The sequence below is a fragment of the Saccopteryx bilineata genome, chromosome 2 (assembly GCF_036850765.1).
Source record: "Saccopteryx bilineata isolate mSacBil1 chromosome 2, mSacBil1_pri_phased_curated, whole genome shotgun sequence".
NCBI classification, from domain to species: domain Eukaryota; kingdom Metazoa; phylum Chordata; class Mammalia; order Chiroptera; family Emballonuridae; genus Saccopteryx; species Saccopteryx bilineata.
The window spans coordinates 282,538,972-282,562,965 of NC_089491.1; the positions used below are offsets into that span (position 1 = coordinate 282,538,972).

General features: G+C 43.1%; 1 protein-coding gene across 15 annotated transcripts in view; it reads left to right on the forward strand.

Annotated features, from left to right (window-relative positions):
* The first annotated feature begins 3,222 nt into the window (after window positions 1-3,222).
* Window positions 3,223-23,994, forward strand: part of PRRC2C (proline rich coiled-coil 2C) — a 91,475-nt gene continuing 70,703 nt past the window's right edge. For 8 of the 15 annotated variants that reach the window (XM_066261141.1, XM_066261150.1, XM_066261144.1 and 5 more), the window contains exon 1: window positions 3,224-3,506. The gene's annotated coding sequence lies outside the window, so the exon portion shown is untranslated. Of the gene's footprint in view, window positions 3,507-23,994 lie in introns of all 15 variants that reach the window. The other 7 variants (XM_066261149.1, XM_066261142.1, XM_066261145.1 and 4 more) reach the window with 1 other exon arrangement.

The window sequence follows — 23,994 nt, forward strand, 5'->3', positions numbered from 1 at the left end:
TCACCTTTAAAATACAAACTGGCCTGGCTTGACTGTAATTTGTTTTTTATAAAAGAATATTGCTAAGAGGTTTGGGTAGCCATGGAAACACAGAAAGGAGCACACAGGGGCACTTGAGGGCCAGTGCCCATCCAAGTGCTGTCAAGGAGAGCAGGAACCCAAATCAACAGCACAGCAGGGTGTCCCTATTGTATTGGAGATCACTGTGGAATATTGCAACTACTGGAAGCTGAGTATTTCTACCTCTGGAACAAAATTGTCCTGTCTTAGAGACAGATGAATCAGGAACAGCCTATACACGTATCTCCACTCCTTCCGAATCTGTGCTCATCAAACAGTGTTCTGATAATGCCTTCCGTCTCCTGGAGGTCTTCTACGTAGAAGATGCACACTGGCTTTCAGAGAAGGACAAGTACCATATGATTTCAGCCATGTATGGAATCTAATGAACAAAATGAATTAATAAGCAAAATAGAGACAGATTCATGCATACAGAGAAGGCTGACAGCTGTGGTGAGGCTGGGGAAGGGAGGGAGAGAGTTAGAGCATAAAAAAAGGATAAAAAGAGAAAAAAGAAATCATGGACATGGACAACAGTGTGGTGATTGCAGTCGGCGTGGGGGTGGAAGGGAGGGTGGAGGAGGGTATAGGGAAATAAAGGGTGATGGATGAAGACTTGACTTGGAGGGGTGAACACACAATATGGTGTACAGAGATGTGTTGTAGAATTGGGCTCCTGAAACCTGCATAACTATTTAACCAGTGTCACCCCAATAAATTCAAAGAAAATCAACTGGCATTGCAGTCTTTAGTATTCAGGTATATAAATTATAGCTCTTGGAAATTAATAAATGAACATTCTGTATTCTGTTTCGTGGCCTTGGATAATTTAAACTCATCTGATTGCTGGAGCTGCTCCACGTTGCTAAAAGAAGATATTTCTGAGACAAAGACACTCTAGACCAGATCCTAGAGGCTTGTGGAAAATTCACCACAGTAATGCTTCCCTGTGCCCCAAGGGGGACAGTCAGCAGGCATTCATTCCCCTGTCAATGACCCTATAGCTGCCAAGCTTTTCCATTTCAAAAGACCATTGATATTAAGGGAAGGGTGGTGGTGGTGGGGAGGTGAGTGTCTGTGATTAACCTCTCATTATTTCATTTATTCTAACATTGCTACAGTAACAATACTATGACCATATTGTTGGGGAAGACAGTTCTGACCAAAAGAAGTGGCAGGAAATCCGTGATTTAAACTACACCATAGAAACCCTCACTGGGTGACTCAATTGGTTAGAACACTGTCCCAATACACCAAGGTTGTGGGTTCAATCCCCAGCCAGGGCACACACAAGAACCAATGAACGCCTAAATGGAACAACAAATCAATCTTACTGTCTGCCTTCTCTGTAGCCGTAAACTGCAGACTGCCTTGTCCCCTGCTTCACTGAGAAAACAAGCCATCAGCCTAACCTGTGGTGGCGCAGTGGATAAAGCGTCAACCTGGAAACGATGAGGTTGCCGGTTCAAAACCCTGGGCTTGCCTGGTCAAGGCACATATGGGAGTTGATGCTTTCTGCTCCTCCCCACCCCCTCTCCCCTCTCTATAATGAATAAACTGGCCTGCCCATCTAAAAAAAAAAAAAAAAAGAAAACAAGCCATCAGCAGGACTTCTGTTATGTCCCTTCCATCAAATCATCACCTGTCCCTTGAGCTCTACCTAGCTCTCCTTCCAAGGTGAGTCCTAGATCAGCGCTCTGGGCCTACCCTTTGCACCTTCCCACACATTTGCCTCTTTCAGGTTCCATCTCTCTGCTAAGTAACTGCCGCCCACCTCCTTCTTTGAGATTATCGCCATTACCCTACAAACATGATCTTTTGTGTCAATACATGAAATTGTCTCTTTTTACTCCACATTCCCTCCAGCTACTACCTTGTTTCTCTGTCACAGCAGAATTCAAGTTCTGGAAAGACTTGTTTATCTAGCTAGTTTCCAGTTTCTCAACATCTATTTTGCTCACTACCAAATGGCTTTCTGACCTCTCTGCTCCACCAAAACTTCTTTAAAAAGATACCAGTGACCTACCTCCACATTGCCAAATAATAGTGGACACTTCTGGCTCTTTCTTTCTACATGACTTGACCTCTCAGCAGCATTTAACTTAATTGATGGCTCACACCTTCTTGTAAAACTCTCCTCTTCTGGCTTTTGTGACATCATCCTCTTTGGGTTTGCCAGTTCTCTGGCTTCTCCCAGTTTGTTGCTAAGTACTCCACCTCCACCTAGCCTCTAAATGTTGTTGCTCCTCCGGTCTGGCCCTTTTATCTTGTTTCCACACTCTGTCTCTGCATGATCTTATCATTTCCCACCTTTTTGAAACATGTGTCCTATAGAACTGAAATCTCTGCCTCCAATACCACAATCCCCTCTGAGCTCTAGACAGGCATGTCCACGGTATACTTCATCAACAGTTGGACACTGTGTGACCATCTCAAATTTAACATGCCCCAAATTTAATTTTTCCCAATTGTTTAACATTTGATAGCTCTACCTATCATTTTTCCTTTCCTCTCCCATCTCCATAGTCCCCCATAAATGTCAGTCATCCACCCAGCGACAAATCCACATTGTCGCTCTTTAATTCACATTTCCTGCCACCCACTTAGAAGCGATCATATCGCAAAGAAAGTATCTTCCAGCTCCAAAACATATACCAAACCTGTCTACTCCACCCCATCTTCACTGCCTCTATCCCAGTCCAGTCGTCACTGCTGCTCAGGCGTATTATGACATAAGCAGCATTTTCCTGGCCATTAAACTGTATTCTGCATTGAATAGCTCCAAAATATTACACAACATGGATGTTTCACAATGCATTTAATGTCACAGGTACGTTTCAGTATTATGAATGCTGGATACGGTATGTTCCTGAAAAATATCAAGATATTGTCAAAAAGTCAAGATGAAAGATTACTCCTAGTTTAATTTGGATACAGACTGCCCAATGGCCGTGAAGCGATTCACACACCTATCCAGCAGAGACAGAGGGATCTCTTGCGTGAGGCCTGTCAATCTGGAATCGTGGATTCAAGAGTTCCTGGGTGTTCAGGCTCAAGCTTCCGGAATTCCGACGGGCAGGAACTGCCTCCGTCCAGCAGGTGGGGACGTCGCCTTCCGCCGGGGTTGGGCCGCCACGGAGGCCGCACGTGATGCGGCCGTCTCTGCGCTGGAGGGCGGTCTTGCGGAGAGCGCTTTACGTACGCTGCGGCATGACGTCATACGTAGGGGCTGGCTAGCCGCCATCTTGCTTCTTTTTCCTCCCTCGCTATCTCCCTCTCGGGCGGCAGCGAAAGTGCTTTGGTGGTTTGTCCATCTGCAGCTGCGGCTCTCCCCGCCTGGTGGTCCTGGAGCCACCGCCTCCCCTTTAGTCTCCTTTCCCCGTCCCTGGATCAGAGCCCGCGGAGACCCTCCAAGTGCGCACACCCTCGGCTTGACACCCTGGCGGGTAAGGAAGGCAGCGAGGGCGGAGGAGCCGCGATCCCTGCGGGCCCATCGGGGCAGGCGGGCGTGGGTGCGCCCGATACTCGGGAGCCGCGTGGAGGGGCCCAGGCATTCCCCTCCTTTCATGAGGCGACCGATCTCTCCGGGCCTGGGGAGGTTTCGGCCTCCTGCTCGGGGAGCGGGAAACCGGAGTCAGACCCGCCCCATGTGGTCTGCAGCGGGAGTTCCGGGACCGCCGGCCTCTCCCACCCGCCCGGGCTCGCCCCGGCGGGGCCGGGGCTGGGGAAGCCGAGGGGGTTTCCATCGCGCGGGTGGCTGGGCGCGCGGTCCCCCCAGCCAGCCCAGGGGTCCTCCGGGGCCTTTCCTGCTGGCTTCCTCTGCGTGTGCAGTGCGGGTGACTTGCAGGGACCAGGTCTGGGGGACCGGGAGGCAGACCTGAGTCGGTGGGGGCTTGCGGGGGGAGGGGACCGGGACCAGCCCTGCTTCCGCTAGGGACTCGCTGCCTCCACTCCGGCACCGCGTTCGGCCAGGTTTTCGCCCCAAGGCTTCCGCATCCCCTAATCTGCGTGGTCAGTCCCACCCTGCGGTTCCCCCGCTTTGAGATAGCAGTAGCGTTGTCGGCGTGATGTTCCAGGCCCCACTGGAGGACTGGGGAGGAAGGGGCAGTAGGGCCGGCAGGAACATGGATACATTCTTCCTTTGCCCGAGAGGAATGCGTCAAATTCCTGTGCAGGGATGTGTATTAGTTTCGAATTGGAGATATATATATATATGTTTTTTGGAGATGTCCGACGTGCCTAATGTTTGCTGGCTTCTGAAGCGCCCCGGATTTCCGCATTGGCTGATCTTCAGCCCAGGCTCGCAGATTCTTACCTCGCTGGGGTACTTGAAATTGTACTGTAGGCGGGGTGCTGTAAGATTTCATGTGGAATGCACTAGAAGCATCAGGATCCCTGATTTGGGGCTCGATAGCATCCTCCTGCAAATAAAAACGATGGGGTGATACTTAAGCGCCTAGCACGCCCATCTCTTGTATTTGTTAAAAGTAGATTTACCCTTCTCCTTTGGTGATTAAGACGCAGCTCCGGCTGGAGCCATTTTTAGGTGTGTGTCTCAAATGCACTGCAGCGTCTCTTTTATGAACCACCTCCATTGAGCCGGTCCTCAAAGACAATTAGGAATAGGTTGACTTTTGAGTTTCGTCTTTAGCATATCGTCAGATATACGTAAGTCTGTCCTTTTCAGAGATTTTCAGAACACAAGCTTTTTACTTCTATTTTTATATTTTGGTCTGGTGAATTTATATATATGTGGCTTTTCTCCCTCCACCGTTAGTTGACCTTTACCTGTGTACTGAGCAGAGTAATCAGCCCTTTACACACATTACCTTGTTTCAACTAACAGCAAGCCTTTGAGGGAGGTGCTATTATTATCATCCCCATTTTACAGATGAGGAAATGAAATCTGAGATGAAAGCAGTTTGACCAAGGTCACACAGCAGGTTACTGGTGGGGCTGTATAGATTCAAATCCACACTGTCTGAACCCAAGGGGATGCTAACCTGCCTTCCTGTTCCTTGTAATATTAGGAACTATGAAAACTTAAGAAAGATGCAGTGTTATTGACCTAGGTTCTTACCCTTCACTTCAGTATAGAAACATTGTCCACCTGAAGGTTAAATTGCTTCAAGGTATGAAATGGATCATAGATACTTTGGGGTGGGGGTAGAAGCTAATTTTTGTACCTTTTCTGTTTAAAGACCAGGTCTACTAACAACACAATATGACAGATAAAATTTTTAAATTTTGAGATCTGGCCTATATTATTCATACAGTATTTCCTCATCTGTAAAATGGAGATGGCTGATGCTAATAATAGTATCTTCCTGGAAGACTTGGTGTAAGATGAACAAAGATAATGTATGCAGAGGGGTTATTATGGCTGTGCTCAGTACACAGTAAAATGTCAATAGTAGTGGAAGGAGAATGGCAGAATGTTGATAGAAGAAAAATACTCTCTCCCAAGCAGTTAGTAATCTGTATATTCTCATATTGGAGTATATATTCTTCGGAAATTTAAGAAATAGATTTATGTTCTCATCCCCCCCTTTTTTTTAAGATTTTTTTTTTAAAGACTTTTTTTCACGCCTGACCAGGCGGTGGTGCAGTGGATAGAGCATTGGACTGGGATGCGGAAGACCCAGCTTCGAGACCCCGAGGTCACCAGCTTGAGCACTGGCTCATCTGGTTTGAGCAAAAAAAAAAAGCTCACCAGCTTGGACCCAAGGTCACTGGCTCGAGCAAGGGGTTACTCGGTCTGCTGAAGGCCCGCAGTCAAGGCACATGAGAAATCAGTCAATGAACAACTAAGGTGTTGCAACGAAAAACTGATAATTGATGCTTCTCATCTCTCTCCGTTCCTGTCTGTCCCTATCTATCCCTCTCTCTGATTCTCTCTGTTTCTGTAAAAAAAAAAAAAAAAGACTTTATTTACATTTCCACAAACTGGATTTTGTTTCTTAAAGATTTCTTCTCAATGCTATAGAGTCGGTAACCTTGGAATCAGTCTATGACACATGGTTGAAATAAGGAACTTTTGGCTCATTTCAGCCCCTGTTTCCGCCTACCCCTACTCCATCTCACCATCCTTACTGGTAAAATGCCTTTGAAGATTATTCTATTATGTTCCTCTTTCTAAGTGGTTTCCTCCCATCCCCTAAACCTTGCTTAAATTTGTAAGTCAGTTGAGTAACTTGTACAAATATTTATACTGTATTTGTGTAAAACAAGGACTTAACATTGAAAAAATGTTACACAAATTGGTACAGAACCCTATTTTTTCCAGTGAATGAGATCCAAAAATTGTCTGAGTTATGACTAATGCTCTTTCAGTAAATCGAGACTTGTCACCCATTAATAGGGTAATACAATGAAAGCTTATCTCAGTCTGTTAACTGTTGCTTAGAAGTCTTGAGAATTAATTAGTTTACTGAGTCACAGCATTTTAAATTTCTCAGTAATGCTATTGATGCATCAGTCAGGACATCTTTGGGTAAAAGTGTTCTCTCAAGAGAGTAACTTTAGTAAATTTTCTATTGTATGTTTTCTACCAACTTTCAGAAAGAGTAAATGTATACTGATGTTTTGCTAGTTGTATTTCTAATTGTTATTTTGCTCTAGATGAACAGAATACTAGTCCTGTTTTGGGACTTTGTGTGCACATATTTGCTCCCAAGCCAGATCAAATGAGTGCTATTACTGAGTTTCAGCATTTGTCTAGTTGGAAGACAAACTTTGATATGGTTAGCAGATACCTAGGATCTGAACACAAAATAGCAATAGGATTGCTGTCGGTGTAATGTGATGTCCTTGACCCTGTGATGCTGCTGGTGCTCTGCATTAAAGGGGGATGGGGTATAATTATAAGTGTTTGTGGAGCATAGCTAGTATTGAAAACACTGTTGTGTATTATTTACATGGCAAATCATCCGGTCACTTTTCTGTTTACTAGTTTGTGTACCGATACTAGTTTGTTCTACTTTACTAGACTGTTTCCTGTCCCCACTGCCTTGGATGATGGTGGGAATATACCTAGAGTTTATTGTAGGGTTGTTTTTTTTTTAAATTTTTATTTATTTATTTATTTATTTATTTTACAGAGACAGAGAATCAGAGAGAGGGATAGACAGGGACAGACAGACAGGAACGGAGAGATGAGAAGCATCAATCATTAGTTTTTCGTTGCACATTGTGACACTTTAGTTGTTCAATGATTGCTTTCTCATATGTGCCTTTACCACGGGCCTTCAGCAGACCGAGTAACTCCTTGCTGGAGTCAGCGACCTTGGGTCCAAGCTGGTGAGCTTTTGCTCAAACCAGATGAGCCCGCGCTCAAGCTGGCAACCTCGGGGTCTCGAACCTGGGTCCTCGGCATCCCAGTCCGACGCTCTATCTACTGCGCCACCGCCTAGTCAGGCTATTATAGGTTATTGAGTGAAGGAGATTAGGAAACAGAATGGACCCACAGGGAAGGTTCAGCTGATGAATATCTTAGTGGAGCAAAAGAAGATCCAGTCATTTACCCATTTGTTTGTTTGTTCATGAATGCATGCATGCATCAAAGGTTTTTTTAGTTTCATAAGACCCAGTAAATCAGAGGGATGTGGGTATTGGTTCCCACTGCCAAGCTGTTCACAGTTTTAGGATTAATAAAGTTACTATGTGATTTTAAAATTGTTTTTACAATTTTTTAATTAAATTTTTATTCGTTTTAGAGCCTGACCAGGTGGTGGCGCAGTGGATAGAGCGTCGGACTGGGATGCGGAAGGACCCAGGTTCGAGACCCCGAGGTCGCCAGCTTGAGCGCGGGTTCATCTGGCTTGAGCAAAAAAGCTCACCAGCTTGGACCCAAGGTCACTGGCTCCAGCAAGGGGTTACCCGGTCTGCTGAAGGCCCACGGTCAAGGCACATATGAGAAAGCAATCAATGAACAACTAAGAAGTTGCAGCGCGCAACGAAAAATGAATGATTGATGCTTCTCATCTCTCTCCGTTTCTGTCTGTCTGTCCCTGTCTATCTCTGCCTCTGTAAAAAAAAAAAAAAAAAAAAAAAAAAAATTATTCGTTTTAGAGAGGAGAGAGAGAGAGAAAGAGAAAGAGGGGAAGAGCAGAAAGCATCAACTCCCATATGTTCCTTGACTGGGCAGGCCCGGGGTTTTGAACCAGCAACCTCATTATTCCAGGTCGAAGCTTAATCCACTGTGCCACCACAGGTTAGGAAATTATTTATTTATTTATTCATTCATTCATTCATTTATTTATTTATTTTACAGAGACAGAGAGAGAGTCAGAGAGAGGGATAGACAGGGACAGACAGACAGGAACAGAGAGATGAGAAGCATCAATCATTAGTTTTTCGTTGCGCATTGCGACACCTGAGTTGTTCATTGATTGCTTTCTCATATGTGCCTTGACCACGGGCCTTCAGCAGACTCGAGCCAGTGACCTTGGGTCCAAGCTGGTGAGCTTTTGCTCAAATTGGATGAGCCCGTGCTCAAGCTGGCGACCTTGGGTCTCGAACCTGGGTCCTGGGCATCCCAGTCTGATGCTCTATCCACTGCACCACCGCCTGGTCAGGCTATTTTTTTTTTTTTTTTTTTTTTAATCGTACCAGAAGATAAAGGCACAGAAACAGGTAAGGGAAATTTGGGGCAGAAACCCAGAATTACCTGTAGCTTAGATTGAGTGCCTGGTTGATGTCAAGTGAAAGCATGACGACTGGTGGGGGTCAAGAATAGTTGGGGGGTTTTGTTTTTAAATTTTTATTGATTTTAGCAAGTAAGGAAGGGAGAGAGAGAGAGAGATAGGAACATCACCTGCTCCTGTATGTACCCTGACCAGGGATCAAACTGGCAACCTTTGTGTTTCAGGACGATGCTCTAACCAGCTGAGCTTTCTGGCTAGGGAGGAATTATTAATATTTATTGAGCACTTACCATGCCAGGCACTGAACTAAGAACACTCTGTAGATTATCTCTTTCAGTCCATACAATGAGCCTAGGAGGTGAATTATTTTAATCCCTACTATTCAACTAGAGAACTGGGATTTAAAGATATTTAAGTAATTATCTCTTTCAGTCCATACAATAAGCCTAGGAGGTGAATTATTTTAATCCCTACTATTCAACTAGAGAGAGAACTGGGATTTAAAGATATTTAAAGATAATTAAGATATAAAGATATTTAAGTAATTGTTCAAAATTGCTTCGCTAGTAAGTGGGTATCAATCAAATCATGGATTCTGAGCCTGAGTGCTTAACTTCTATACCACACAAATTTCTCAGTGGCCAGTATTGCTCAGACAAGTCATTCACAAGTTTTGCTTTATCTTCAAACCATCTTTCTGTTAATAATCTTTCTTTAATTCAACTGTCCTTTTTTTTATTATTGTTTTTGTTTTTTAAGTGAGAGGCGAGGTGGCAGAGACAGATTGCTGCATGTTCCTCTACCTGGCAAGCCATTTATTGGGCGATGCTCTGCCCATCTGGCAGTGCTGCTCTGTTGCTCAGCAACCAAGCTATTTTAGCACCTGAGGTGAGGCCATGGAGCCATCCTCAGCACCCTGGGCCAACCTGCTCAAACCATCTGAGCCATGGCTGCGGGAGAAGAAGGAAGGAGAGGAGTGGAGTAGTAGATGGCCATTTCTCCTGTATGCCCTTCCTGGGAATTGAACCCAGGACTTCCACACACCAGGCTAATGCTCTACTGAGCCAGGGGCTCAACTATCTTTTAATTAAAGAAAAACTTACATGATTATTTGGTTCTACAGTTTTTCCCCAACATGTTTTAAATATATTCCTCTGTGGACCACTTAAAATCATTTAATATACCACCCTTTGGGACATGACTGGTAGGAAGTGAATGCTGAATAGGCTCAGGCCACAGTTGGAATTGATGAAGGCCAGGAGTGATTCCATCTAGGATGGAATAGATCATCAACCAGGAATTGGCACCGTTACAGGAAAAGAGATAATCAAAGCCTTAACTGTGTCACTGGGACAAACTGCCATGATGAACTAACTGCAAAGTGGAGTGGGTTTGTTTAGACAGAAATATAACAGGATGCTTACGGCAAGAAAAGAACAATAATGAATAAGTGAGGAAGTAAGTCACTAGAGAGATAATGATAGAAGAGAATAATCTGAGAAATGGGATTATTGGAGCCAAATGTAGCCGAGTTTAGAATAGAATATGAGAAGTGGCCTTTGGTTTTGGCTGAGTGATCCTTACTGACCCTAAAAAGGATTTAGGTCAAATAGTGAGGATGGGATGTTAATCATAGAGGATGAAGTACTGAGACCTTTTGATTTTTTTTTAATTTTTTTTTTAGAATATATAGCTTTTTAGATTTTATTTATTCATTTTGGAGAGAGGAGACAAAGAGACAGAGAGAGAGAAGGGGGGAGGAGCGGGAAGCATCAACTCCCATGTGTGCCTTGACCAGGCAAGCCCAGAGTTTTCAACCGGCAACCTCAGCGTTCCAGGTCGACGCTTTTATCCACTGCGCCACCACAGGTCAGGCTGAGACCTTTTGATTTTTAGATGTATTGAATACTCCAAATGAGCTCTGAATTAGGAGTTTGAAGGCCTAAATTTAGTCAGCTGTTAACTTTGGGGGCGAGTGATTTGGCTTCCTCTGGTTTTAAATGTATTCATTTGTGAAATAGGGATGATACCTCTTGCCCCTATGAGGGCATTGTTGCAAAGATTAACTGTGTTTCCATTTGAATTTAATATTCTTGCTATCTTATGAGTCTTGTCATATATAAAACAAAAGAGAATCACGAGAAATAGAAAGTTTAAGGTAAAGGGAGAATAGGTTCTCTATGAAGTTGGAAGATTCCCTCCCAATGAATCTTGTGTCTGCAGGGTAAGAGATGGATGCATATGTGGTTGTAGAATGGGTGTGTTGAGACGTTAATGATTGATCTTCCTTCTTTCCTAGCGAGTAGTCTGAAAGGGCAGGGCTTTGTGTACCGCTGTGCAGTTTGTTCACTGTGCACCGATGCCTGGCTACAGGAGCCTGCAGAGTCAGTCCTGTGCCCTGGCTGGGCTCCCAGGGGACATCGGGCCTCCACATCAGGAGAAGTGCCTGTACCTTCCCAGAGGGCATGTGTTTCTCTGCACAAAACCCTGTAGAGGCCCTGGAAGGCTCCTTAAGGACACATGTTAAAGGGTACATTTAGAAATACATCAGAAACAATTGGGAGATTGGGGAAATGGTCACTAAGGAACAAAAAGCTTAGAATTCCAGTTTACCCAGCTCTGTTTTAAAGATGGGTATTGTAGCTTATTAAGTATTTCTGGGAAACATTAAATGTCGTGCATTATCAAATTTTAAAAAGAAGAGAAAAATTTAATCTTCAAAAAAACTAAGTTTTCAGTTGCAATTAAAATTTAGATTTTGGGCATTATGACTAGTGTAGATTAGCCTGGATTTTAAGTAATATTTTAATGTTGGGTTTAAATTTTGTAGTTTTTTTTTTTTTTTGCATTTTTCTGAAGCTGGAAACAGGGAGAGACAGTCAGACAGACTCCCGCATGCGCCTGACCCGGGATCCACCCGGCACGCCCACCATGGGGCAATGCTCTGCCCATCCTGGGCGTCGCCATGTTGCGACCAGAGCCACTCCAGCGCCTGAGGCAGAGGCCACAGAGCCATCCCCAGCGCCCGGGCCATCTCTGCTCCAGTGGAGCCTTGGCTGCGGGAGGGGAAGAGAGAGACAGAGAGGAAGGCGCGGCTGAGGGGTGGAGAAGCAAATGGGCGCCTCTCCTGTGTGCCCTTGCCGGGAATCGAACCTGGGTCCTCTGCACGCTAGGCCGACGCTCTACCGCTGAGCCAACCGGCCAGGGCCAAATTTTGTAGATCTTAATTGAAGAAGCACAATATGGGAGGTAGAGATTTGCTTCTGAAAGTTAGGGAAATGGAACAAATAGAAGAATGTTATTAATTTTTTTAATTGGTTTTTCAGGTTGATCTGTTTCTGTATGTGCCCTGACCGGGGGGGGGGGGGGGGCGGGGATGGGGGACCCAGCCTGCAGTGGTTTCTGTATCAGAATGATGCTAACCCATTGAGCTATCTAGCCAGGGCTGGGAGTGTTATTTTTAAAACAGAATTACATGTGATTGAAATGAGGCTTTTTGACAGAGAGGTGGAGGTGCTGTATGAGTGTTTAGATGAAGAAACAATGGATTTTTTTGGTGTACAGTTCTTGCATTGTAATATGTATAGATTCACATAGTCCACACCACAATTAGGACAGAATGTAGAAAGATGAAATATCATCCAGTTGTAGAGTCAGCCTTCTGACACTTTGGAGGCAGCCAAAGTATTTCTCCTGCTGAAGAAAGAACTATTGAATAAAGATTGAGAAGGCAAAAATAGCCTGTACTGTTGATTGCATGGTTTCCTGACTGGGGGGTGGCAGTGTTTAGTTACATTGTGACATATGAATGTGGAAGGTGGGAGAGAAAGACGGGTAGGTCAGGCTGGATGTTTAATGGTAGTGGAAGGAGCCAGTACTTGTTGGAGAGGGATGCTAGCCAGTTCTCTACACTTAGGACTCTGGACTCCAGCCTCCACAGGCAGCTCCAAACCAGGGAGGTTTAGAGTAATTCATGGTGTCAGATAAGCATTGTCAGGAGAACGCTTCTCTTCTTCTCTCACAACATCCGAACATGCTTGCCTTCCAAAAAGTAAAGTTGACTAAGAGATTCTTTATGCTTTGATTTTTGTTTGTAATGTGTAAGTTTTAAAAACATTATCATTTATTAAGTTCTTATTAAGTGCCAGGTGCCACTTTAAGAGCTTTATACACACTTTGTTATTTAAATCGCACAACAGACTAGAAGATGTTATAGCCCACAGGTGAGGAAATAAAAAATCAGAATTATATTTAATGACAAGGGAAGTGCTTATGCCATAATATGCCTGTGTCACAGTTATGCTATAAACACACCTAGCTACCAAATAGGAAAGCTGGGATTTAAACTGAGTCAGTTTTAAGAGAAGTAATTGTGTAATATGACCAGTTTTTAAATCCTGTAAGTTGTCAGAAGAGTGCTCTGGCAGTCACCTCAAGTAAAGGGTAGACATTCAGCTTTACTTTGCTAGAACAGTAATTTGCAGCACAGAATATTTGATAGTTAAATTTCTTTTTGATTAAGGCTTTCTTCTGCCTCAGGAGCTCAGTTCACATGTTTCGGTTTCTAAGGATCTGCGCCCTTCTACCATCCTGATGAGAACTGCAACAGATTTATTTATTTTGCACTTTTTTAATGACATTTTTTAATGTTTTTGCTGTAGTGCTATTTATTGTAGAGGCATTCAACATACGGTGTATTCTTAGCTTTTCTGTTGTATCTTCAATTGTGACTTTAAAAATATTCGATGTCACTAACTTTGGAATTCCTGAGTGATTGTTTATAACAATTAGAAATGGAAGTGACCTTAGCAGTTGACCAGTTCAGCCTCTTACCCAAAGCAAGAATTGTTTTTTAAAATATTTTTAAATAGTTCTGACAAAGGCTTGTCTTACTTTTGCTTGAATGCCTCTGGTGACTAGGAGGATATACTACAGTCAGTTTTAAATATTCATGTCTTTCTTAAGCTTTTCCAAATTTCCAAATATTTGAGCATAATAGCGTTCATACCTCATCACTTTACTTCTATCATTAGCACTAGGATTTGACTTTTTGGAGCTTTTTTTTTTCCTTTAAGGAAGTAGTTTTGTACCTCTTCACAAGATTTACTGTATCTCTCAAAAAGGAAAGAAATTGGGGGTAGGACGTCCAGATAGGAGAGGTCGGGCGGAATGTCCGGGTTTGTTTCCTGGAAGCATTCCTGTCTCCTTCCTCATGGCACTGATGCAAATGTGCCTCTGCAAAATCACAGATCATTTCATGTCACAGCTCCTTTGGGTTGCTTGGGAATTATGAAAATAGAAAATGGCAAGAGTTTTAAGATAATTTGTTCACACCTATGGGAAAGCTGAATAGAAAGTTTTTACTTTGTATCCAGTTCAGTTTGTTTTTGTCTTAACAAAACCCAGGTTTGAGCACAATACTTGAAGCAGTGTGGAGAGAAACACACACACACACACACACACACACACACACACACTCACTCTGCAGTGGAACTTGTACAATTCCAGACCTGTGCTTTAGCTTTCTACTCAAGTAGCAAATTTTGTAAAGCACTGGTGTCCCAAATCTGTCGCTGGCTCTCTCCTGTTTCAGATTAACAAACTGAGTCCATATTCTGTGTTTAGGAACATAGTTTTTGAACTATGGTTATATACTATCTTTCAATCCAATTTAATCTCCCTTGCATCCAAGACCTTTCTAAATCTTATGAAAGTCATTGAATGCATGTTACTCTTTCAGATGTATATGTTATATGTGATGTCTGCTTTCCAGGTCTTTAAGTTTTTGACAAAACACTGAAAGGGAGAGGATCCATCCAGTACATTACTCAGACCACATCACTTCATATGACTGCATTCTTTTAAGTATAAAATAATTTTCAACCTCAGATATTCTGTAATTCTCATTTATGTTCTGTTTATTTATAGAGTATGTAAAGACTAGTATTTTGAACCTGACCGCAGTGGGTAGAGCATCGGACTGGGATGCTGAGGACCCAGGTTTGAAACCCCAAGGTTGCCAAGTTGAGTGTGGGGTTGTCCAGCTTGAGCGCAGGCAGGCTCACTGGCTTGAAGTCCAAGGTCGCTGGATTGAGCAAGAGGTCACTTGCCATGCTGCAGCCCCCCCCTCCCCTCCAGTCAAGGCACATGTGAGAAAGCAATCAATGAACAGCTAAGATGCTGCAATGAAGAATTGAAGCTTCTTATTTCTCTCCCTTCCAGCCTGTCTTGTCTCTCTCTTTCTCGCGCTCAAACAAAAAGTAGTATTTTGATTAATGAATGTGTTTAAAATCCAGTGGGGAGAATTCATCTGAAAGTCAACTTTTTAGAAAATTTCTATTTTGTGAATACTGATTGATTGGCCTATTTGGTGGTGTGTGGTAAATGTCTTGACTTTTTATTTGAAATTGAAAATTTAGTTAAAATTGTTTGACAACCAAATGCTGTTTTCTGAAGCTAATGCATCAGTCCTGCCTGTGCCAGCTCTGGTTGCCATGGAAAGATACCATAGACCAGGTGACTTTGACAGTAGAAGTGTATTTATCACAGAGGCTGGAAATCCAAGATCAGTTAGTTTCTGGCTTGCACATGGTTTTCTTCTCACACTGCGGAGAACTCTGGTGTCTCTTCTTCTTAATATAAGAGCACCTGTGAGATCCTGTCCTCATCGCATCACCTAAACCTAATTATCTCCTAACAGTCCTTTCTCCAAACACCACCTGTCACTGACAGTTAGGGTTTCAACATACAGGGGCACAATTTAGTGCATAGCGCCTCAGTTTCTTGGTTTTTACAATCTGTAGTGCATTCTGGGTTTTTTGTTGTTTTTAAGATTTTATTACTGATTTTACAGAGAGAGAAGAGGTGGGGGAAGGGAGAAGTATCAACTCATAGTTGCTTCACTTTAGTTGCAGCTTGCTTGTCATATGTGCCTTGACTGGGCAAGCCCACGGTTTCAAATTGGTGACCTCACCGTCCCAGGTGAACACTCTATACCAGGGGTCTCAAACTCGCGGCCAGCCGAACAATTTTGTGCGGCCCGCAGACTAATCCACGGGCTTACTTAATTTTATCCAAAATATTTTGAACTTCATGGATTAGTCTGTGGGTCGCACAAAATTGTTCGGTGGACCGCGAGTTTGAGACCCCTGTATACCCTAGGGTGCTGGTCAGCAAACCATGGTTCGTAAGCCACATGCGGCTCTTCGGCCCCTTGAGTGTGGCTCTTCCACAAAATACCACATGCGGGCGCTACCTCGATAAGGAATATACCTACCTATATATATAGTTTAAGTTTAAAAAATTTGGCTCTCAAAAGAAATTTCAGTCGTTGTACTGTTAATATTTGGCTCTGTTGACTAATGAGTTTGTCGACCACTGCCCTAGGCCACCACAGAACAGGCTGCATTGATTCTTATACTTCTTACATTTTATACTTTGAAATAATACTTCTACAGGAGATGAAATACTTTTGTTAATAGAGATATTAACTGTTCTACATTTGATTTTTTTTTTTTTCTCTTAAGGGGCAAGGGGAGATGAGAAGCATCAACTTAGAGTTGCATCACTTTAGTTGTTCATTGATTGCTTCTCATACATGCCTTTGATGGGGGGGTGCTCAAGCCGTCCACTTCAGGGTTTTGAACCTGGGTCCTCAGTGTCCCGGATTGATGCTCTATTCACTGCACCACCACGGGTCAAACAGGAGCCACTTACTTTAAATATTTGTGCATGATACCGGACTGTTTGGTCAAATAAGTTTGTAAATATGATTTTTTGTAGGCTTATAGTTTGCACTGGGGGCTGGGCAATGCCAGATATAGTGGTCTGTGAGGTTGCAGGTTGCCTTCTTGCTTGGGAGGGCCATTGTCTTGCTAATGTTTACTGGAAGAGATTCTGCTTCCACCACTGAGAAGTGCAGGAGGATTGAGCTTTTTTTTGTCCTCTCCTTGATCATTGCCTTCCATGGGAAAAGCGGGTTTTCTGCTTTTCCCTTGGCTTTTCATGTGGCTTGCCTGTCTTGGTGAGACACCAATAAACAGAATGGCCCACCATCCTCAGACTCCGCTGTTTCTTTACCATCTGCCAGAATTCAATGAGAACTTGCATGTGAATGGCCATGAAGGCGGCAGCCCTTGTCCTTACACTGACTATTACTACAAATAATTACTTAGTAAGCATCCTTTACTTTATCCAAGAAGACATTTATGGAGTGTGTGCAGTAGTCTCATATGAAGATAGTTGCCATTTCCTTTTAATGTTAACTATTTAAATCAATGGGACTTTGTACTGTATTTTCCAGAGGAACTAAACTTTCCTCGGAAGAGTAGTAAGGAAGAGGAGATAAACAATCTGGGTACTTAGAAGTCCATTGTGGCAAGAAATGTAATTGTCATTTATTTGAATTAAGCAAATTGGCAGTTTGGGAGATTTTTTTTTTTTTGTCAAATATACTAGATTTTAAACATCACTTAAAATATTTTCAGTATTTTAAAAGTATACTTTTAAATCCTTTTATGATTGGTAAGCGAGTAACCTTAGAACAGGGGTCCCCAAACTTTTTACACAGGGGGCCAGTTCACTGTCCCTCAGACCGTTGGAGGGCCGGACTATAAAAAAAAACTATGAACAAATCCCTATGCACACTGCACATATCTTATTTTAAAGTAAAAAAACAAAACGGGAACAAATGCAATATTTAAAATGACAAGTAAATTTAAATCAACAAACTGACCAGTATTTCAATGGGAACTAGGGGCCTGCTTTTGGCTAATGAGATGGTCAATGTCCAGTTCCATATTTGTCACTGCTAGCCATAACAAGTGATATGACGTGCTTCCGGAGCCGTGACGTGTGCATCCCGCGTCACCGGAAGTAGTACTGTACATGACGAACACCGCGCTTTGTGGCGCCACCACATACAGTGCTCCTCTCACTGACCACCAATGAAAGAGGTGCCCCTTCGGAAGTGGAAGTGCGGTGGGGGCCGGATAAATGGCCTCAGGGGGCCACATGCGGCCCACGGGCCATAGTTTGGGGACCCCCCTGCCTTAGACTCTTAAAAAGTTTAGCACTGGGAATTGTAGAGATCATAGCTTAACAGTCTGCTTTCAAAACACTAGTTTTTCCCCCTTCATTTCTTCCTTTCTTTTATCTTAACAGTTTTTTTTGCCCAAAATATGTTCACAAGGTAATTAATTGTTCAAAACCTGGAAAAAGCAGATGCACATGTTTAGTACATCTAATTTCAATGAAGAATAGTAGAGTTTGTTTGTTTTTTATTTGTTTTTTCCCCTAGAATTGCTCAGTTGGAGTCATAGAGCCTTGAATTTAGAATGTGATTGCTTTCTCTTCCCTTAAACCAGTGGTCCCCAACCTTTTTTGGGCCACAGACTGGTTTAATGTCAGAAAATATTTTCACGGACTGGCCTTTAGGGTGGGACGCATAAATGTATCACATGACCAAGACAAGTGTTAAGAGTGAGTCTTAGATGTAACAGAGAATCTGGTCATTTAAAAAAAATAAAACATCGTTCAGACTTAAATATAAATAAAACAAAAATAATGTAAGTTATTTATTCTTTCTCTGTGGACTAGTACCAAAGGGCCCACGGACTGGTAGCGTTCCGTGGCCTGGGGATTGGGGACCACTGATTTAGTGTAGACTCAGGCAATATTCTTATTCTAGACCCCTGGTCAGCAAATTGCGGCTCAGGAGTCACACATGGCTCTTTGGCCCCTTGAGTGTGGCTCTTCCACAATATACCTTGTGCAGGCACTACCTCAGCAAGGAGTGTACCTACCTATATAGTTTTAAGTTTAAAAAATTTGGCTCTCAAAAGAAATTTTAATTATTATACTGTTGATATTTGGCTGTTGACTAATGAGTTTGCCGACCACTGTGTAACCTAGACCAGTGGTCCCCAACCCCCGGACTGGTACCGGTCCGTGGGCCATTTGGTACCGGTCTGCAGAGAAAGAATAAATAACTTAGATTATTTCCGTTTTATTTATATTTAGGTCTGAACGATATTTTATTTTTTTAAAATGACCAGATTCCCTCTGTTACTTCCGTCTAAGACTTACTCTTGACACTTGTCTTGGTCACATGATACATTGCCACTAAAATTAAACCCATAAACTAGCAAAATGAGTGAAAAACAAAATTCCATCGCAAGTTTTTTTGTGAAGTGGAAAAGGGCCAGTGAGGAGACAGAAGAAGAACCTACCACCTCGAAGAAAAAGAAGGTTTCATTTAACAGACAATACCAGAGTCCTACTTGAAGTACGGACTTTATCGCAATTGGTGATTCTTGCACACCAAGGCCACTCTGCATTAATATGTGGTGACCGGCTAAGTAATGAGGCAATGAAGCCTTCAAAACTGCTTCTTCACTTGGAGACCAAGCACCCTACTTTAAAAGCCTTCTGAGTATTTCGAAAGAAAAAAGCATGAACAAGAAAGACAGAAACAATTACTGGTGGCCACTACATCAGTAAATGCGAGTGCACTGAGAGCATCATACTTGGTGACTAATCGTATTGCTAAGGCTAAGAAGCCATTCACCATTGGTGAAGAATTGATCCTTCCAGCCACTAAAGACATTTGTTGTGAACTTCTAGGAGAGACTGTGATTAAAAAGATAGCACAGATGCCTCTTTTGGCTACCACCGTCACACAACACATTGAGAAAATAGCAGAGGACATTGAATCACAATTGTTGGAAAGGATTAATAAATCACCGTGGTACGCTCTCCAGGTTGACGAATCTACAGATATTGACAACAAGGCAATGCTACTTGTTTACGTGCATTATCTTTATCAAGAGGATGTGCATGAGGATATGTTATGTGCACTATCATTGCCAACCAAAACCACAGCCGCAGAACTATTTAAATCGCTGGATTACTATATATCAGGAAAACTGAAATGGTCTTTTTATGTCAGCATGTGCACAGATGGAGCTGCTGCCGTGACCGGAAGGATGTCTGGTGTAACTACTCGGATTAAGGAGGTTGCACCTGAATGTGAGTCTATGCATTGTGTCATTCACAGGGAAATGCTAGCTAGCCAAAATATACCGCCGGAATTTAAAGTGTATTGAATGATGTCGTTAAAGTTATTAACCACATCAGAGCACACGCCCTTCACTCGCTCCTGTTTAAGCAGCTTTGTGAGGAAATGAATGCGGAGCACAAACACCTTCTCTTATACACAGAAATAAGATGGTTATCCCGAGGGAGGTCCCTGGCCAGAGTGTTTGAGTTACGAGACCTGTTGCAGAGATTTCTCTCAGAAAAAAAGTTACCGCCAGCAGCACATTTCAGTGACAAGCAATGGGTCGCAAAACTCGCTTACTTGTGCGACACATTTAACCTCCTCAATGAACTCAAATGGTCACTTCAGGGGAAAATAACAACTGTCTTCAAGTTGGCTGCATTTAAAGCCAAACTAGATTTGTGGGGACGACTTGTGAATGGGTATATTTAACATGTTTCAAACATGTGCGGGAATTTTGGAAGAGACTGAGCCCAAGCCTTCGTTGTCTCAGCTGGTGCACGGTCACCTGTATTTGCTTTTAAAAGAGTTTGAACGCTACTTCCCAACCACAAAAGACCCACGAATTGCCAAGGAATGGATCCGCAATCCATTTGTCAACAAATCAGGTGAATCCAGCGTGTCTGTGCAAGAAGAGGATCAACTACTGGAGATCGCAAATGACGGCAGCCTTAAAAATATGTTGGAGACTACAACTCTGCCGGTGTTCTGGATTAAAGTCATGGCAGAATACCCCGAGATCGCCACAAAAGCACTTAAAAACCCTGTTGCCATTTCCGACATCCTTTTTGTGTGAAGTGGGATTTTCTGCAGTGACAGCAACCAAAACAAAATACGGAATAGACTGGACATAAGCAACACACTTCGGGTGTCATTGTCTCCCATTACCCCAGATGGGACCATCTCGTTGCAGAGAAACAAGCTCAGGGCTCCCACTAATTTAGCGTTATGGTTGTTGAGAGAGAGGCTACTATCTCTCATTCTTTATAAACATTATAATAAATAACCCTTAACTTACAATATTCATAACAATGGTGAGTTGTATTTTTCATTCACTTTATATTTGTTTTTGTGTTATATCTTATTTTTAAGGCATGTTTAAACATTGCCATAGCGACTGGAAAGTGTTTGGAGGCAGAGAGGATGTTGTTCATGTTATGTTGTTGGTGTGATGTTAAGAGGACACTTCTAATAAAGTTGCATATGAGTACACAGTGGATTCATGGTTTTTTTGTTTGTTTGTTTGTTTGTTTTGTATTTTTCTGAAGCTGGAAACGGAGAGACAGTCAGACAGACTCCCGCATGCGCCTGACCGGGATCCACCCGGCACGCCCACCAGGGGGCGATGCTCTGCCCCTCCGTGGCATTGCTCTTTCACGACCAGAGCCACTCCAGTGCCTGGGGCAGAGGCCAAGGAGCCATCCCCAGCACCGGGACCATCTTTGCTCCAGTGGAGCCTCGGCTGTGGGAGGGGAAGAGAGAGACAGAGAGGAAGGAGAGAGGGAGGGGTGGAGAATCAGATGGGCGCCTCTCTTGTGTGCCCTGGCCGGGAATCAAACCCGGGACTTCTGCATGCCAGGCCGACGCTCTACCACTGAGCCAACCGGCCAGGGCCTCATGTTTATTTTTAATGTTGTAGGTTCATGATTGGTAGTGAGCCTGAACCTATCATATTACATATTGATGTCAGACATGAAACGTCAGAATAACAAATTTAAATACAGCCTGAAGGCCTGACCTGTGGTGGCGCAGTGAATAAAGTGTTGGCCTGGAAATGCTGAGGTCACCGGTTCGAAACCCTGGGCTTGCCTAGTCAAGGCACATATGGGAGTTGATGCTTCCAGCTCCTCCCCCCCTTCTGTCTCTCCTCTGTCTCTCCCTTTCCTCTCTAAAAATGAATAAAAATAAAAAAAATTAAAAAATTAAATACAGCCTGAATAATGAGGACATGCTTGTTCGTTCCTCCTTTAATTTAGCCCAATAAATATCATAAGTTTGACAATTATATTTTAAAATACCACAGTTTTTACACCGGTCGCATAATTTTATTTTGTGCATTTATCCGTCCCACCCTAAAGGCCAGTCCGTGAAAATATTTTCTGACATTAAACCGGTCCGTGGCCCAAAAAAGGTTAGGACCACTGACCTAGACTAACTACTAGGCACTGCATACTTGGACTTCTCTCTGCCTAGCTCGTCAGGCGTGACTTTTACAGTGGAACCTCCTTTTCCTAGACCAAAATTGGTTTGATTTTTTTTCAGTGATTATCAACTGTGGCTATACTGTAGACACACTTGGAGGGAGCTTTTCAGAGAAGACTATTGCCAGCCCAGAAATTCTGACTTAATTGATCTGGCATGAGGCCTGGACTGGAGTATCTTTTAAAGTTTTCCTGGATAAGGTTGTGCAGCCTTTGTTGAGAACCATGCACTGATCGTCTTAGCCGTGTCACTTTTCCCGGGAGGTCTTTTACCACCTGTTGGGCAGATAAGATATATTATGCTCACTTTGTTAAAGATGGCACTGCCCAGGTGAATTGTTGTAAAGTACTCGTACCTCAGTTCCGCGGATTTACGTAGAGACACCAAGTCCAGATGAATTTTAAGGAGTTTTATTAAAGGAGGAGATTTATTAAATATGCCGGCCGCATATGACTAACACTGGGCATTCGCAGACCCAAATCGTGTGTGTCTGGCACAACCCTTGTGGCAGGTTATATACCTTTGTTCACACACACACAGGTTGGCGGGAAAAGGAGGAGGGGGATGGGACACAATTCATTACTAAGCTTACAACATTTGTCTATAGGACCATGAAAAACATTTCTATACATTAAAACTTATAAGGTAACACAATAGCAAAAATGTTATTCCACATATTAAAAGATATTCCTAAATTATCTAGTGTTCATTTGCCATTCTTTTGTTTAGAGATATATACATACATTAATTATAGGCTTTCAGGAGGGGAGGGGTAGTTTCCATGACGCTAGGGGATAAATGCCTGCAAATGGTTCATCAAATAAGAAAAGTTTTATTTTGTTTGTTTTTAATCTTTCTCTTCCTGCACCTGGCTAGCTATTGACCTGTTTCCTTATAGGTGTGTGTGTGGGGGGGGGGGTCTAAATCTCCTTCCCCTCTTTATTTACAATACAGTGCCGTCAGCCATCCTGACTTGGTGCAAATCACACCAGCGTAAAAATCATATGAGAAAATCTCTCTGCACACCTTAGCCCAAATTAATAAAATGCTCTTTAAGCTTCCCAGTAGAAAGGAGCCTCCTACATAGTACATTTCTGCAAGCCAGGAAACTTTCACATTTCTTTCTTTAAAATATTAATATTTATTTTGTAGTTTTTTGGTACCTTACTACAGATGGCCGTTGCCTAAGTAATAATATTAATGCCCTTCTTTGCTTGGGAAGGGGCGTGGTTGTGCTAATGTGTGTTGGGGGAGGGCTTTCGCATCAAAAATTTTTAAAAGGTGGAGCTAGGGGAGGTCATTTGGGGAGGGGATCAAGTTGTTCCTGGGAGAGTGATTATGTTTTAGGAAGGGCCCATGGAGGCTAGGCAGGGACGCCACCTGGAGGAGGCAGCCAAAATGGCGGAATGGGGAAGGAGAAGCTAGTTCGTGGAGGAGGAGATGGGGAACAGAGGTGAATAAGACTGGTGAGGTAGAAGCCTTTGATTCTAGGAAAACTCAGATGAGTCAGTAGCTTTGTGAGCACCAAATGAGTGGCTTTTGGAGCCCAGTGTGTGTTTTTACTCACTTGCCGTGTGCGAGCTAGAATAAAGGAAAATGGATCACTAGTTTTCAACTCAATTGTTTCTCTATGATCTGTCTGGATGAAATGCAAACCTCTGTTGGCCAGGTGGCTGTGATGGTGCCTATAGTTACTGGCCATACATCATCCTATCCAAATTCTGTTTTCCCTCTTTGCTAACCCTTTACCTAGTTGAGTTTTTCATGACCCTATTTTTTTAAATTTATTGTTTGTTCAAAGTTCCATGAAGGACAGGGTCATCATCTATCTTTTCATGGTATACCCTAACATCTAAAGCATTTGACAGTTCATTCGTTCTCTTAATAATTTTTTAAAATATTTTATTTATTGATTTTTAGAGAGGGGGGAGAGAGAGAGAGAGAGAGAGAGAGAGAGAGAGAAGGGGGAGGAGCAGGAAGCATCAACTCCCATATGTGCCTTGACCAGGCAAGCCCAAGGTTTCGAAC